This window comes from Mus caroli, chromosome 8 (assembly GCF_900094665.2).
Source record: "Mus caroli chromosome 8, CAROLI_EIJ_v1.1, whole genome shotgun sequence".
Classification (NCBI taxonomy): domain Eukaryota; kingdom Metazoa; phylum Chordata; class Mammalia; order Rodentia; family Muridae; genus Mus; species Mus caroli.
This window is the reverse complement of record NC_034577.1, coordinates 74,175,042-74,176,918: the sequence shown is the minus strand read 5'-3', so window position 1 is coordinate 74,176,918 and position 1,877 is coordinate 74,175,042.

Below are 1,877 nucleotides of genomic sequence, written 5' to 3'. Positions count from 1 at the left end.
CAAAGCCTTAGGGGTTCTGAGAGATCAAAGTATCTAGATTGTAGTGCTCTGTAGTCACAGATCTAAGGAGGAGATCTGACAAATCTGTTTTGATTTGATGTTATTATTTCATGTATGTGGGTGTTTTGCTTCCATGTATGTTTATGCACCACTTTGTATGCTTAGTACCCAAAGAAGGCAGAAGAGGGCATTGTACACCTTGGAACAGTCTTCTAGACAGCTGTGACCTCTGTAGGTACTGGGGATAAAACTCCACCCTCTGAAAGAGCAGGTAAGACTCTTAACCACTGAGCTGTCTCTCTAGCCCTGAGGTGGTGTGTATAAAAATGGCCCTCATAGGCTCATATATATGAATCTTAGTCATCAGGGAGTGACACTACTTGAGGATTAGGTGTGGCTTTTTTGGAATAGGTGTGACCTTTTTGGAGAAATGTGTCACTGGGGGTGAGCTTTGAGGTTTCAAAGCTCTAAACAGGCACTGACGGCTCTCACTCTTTCTGCTGCTTGATGCTTCAGATATGGAGTTCTCAGTGATAATCTAACATCATGCCTGCCTGGACACTGCCATGCTTCCCACCATGAGGATAACGGACTAAACCTCTGAAACTAAGTCAGCTGCAATATAGTGCTTCCTTTTATGAGTGTTGCCTTGGTCATGGAGTCTCTTCACAGCAGCAGAACACTGACTTAAAAAAGTTCCCAAACTTAATTTTGAATACATATCATTTATGATGATAATTATAACCACCTGTCAGCTTTCTTTTTGCAAACTGTAGATAACATCTACTCTAAAATGGAGTTTGTATAGGTGATAAATATAATGTTGAAGTAAGTCTGAAAAACTAGAAAGAACTACAAAAGTATAAGACATTTATAAACCTGATTGGTCATAGGAGATACTTGCTGTCTGATTTGTGACAAACTGGATCAGTGGGTAGTAAAGTGTGGCAACCACAGAAAATGGAAAAATACATTGTTAGTTGGTTCTGAACAGTATAAGACTTTTTTTTTTCTTATATACTATAAACTTGCCAAAGAATCACCAGTCAGCCTAACTGAGCACTGAGATGCCAGGAGCAATGGGCCATAGTAATGGCTATTCCTGGTTGTCAACTTGACTATATCTGGAATGAACTACAATCCAGAATTAGAGGGCTCACCTGTGATCCAGAACTTGAGACTGGAAGACACAAGTTTCTTACCTGGATCTTGACATGGAGATCTTGAAGCATAGTGGCTATGAAAAGCTAAGACCCAGGCAAGGTAGTACATGCCTTTAGCCTTTAATCTCAGGAGACTGGGACAAAACAAGTCCCAGATCCGGGTGTGGTGGCACACACCTTTAATCTGGGCCACACCTTCTGCTGGAGAACTACATAAAGACATTGGAAGAAGGAAGATTCACTCTTTTTTACCTGCTTGAATTTACTTGCCAGCACATCTGTTAGAATCTACTCAGACAGAAGACCAGCTGAAACAACGGGCCTTGTAGGACTAAGTAACTACTAGATTCTTGGACTTCCATCCTATTCACAGCTCACCATTGTTGAGGTAGTTGGACTACAGACTGTAAGTCATAACAATAATTTCCCTTAATCTGAAGAGACATTCCGTAAATTCCATGACTCTAGAGAACCCTGACTAATACCCCAATGCAGTCCTTTTGTGGATGTTGGGATTCAGACCCGGGACAAAGAGTTGAGGTGCATATTTTACAAACCAGCATCCCTCAGTCCCTACCTGTTACAGGGCATGTCTGGCATACCCTGCCCTCCATGCTGAACTTTTCAGCCCAAAGACTGGGTTTCCACTCCCCCTGAAGTTTACCCTATATAATCCAGTCTCTCTCCCTCTCCCTCTCCCTCTCCCTCTCCCTC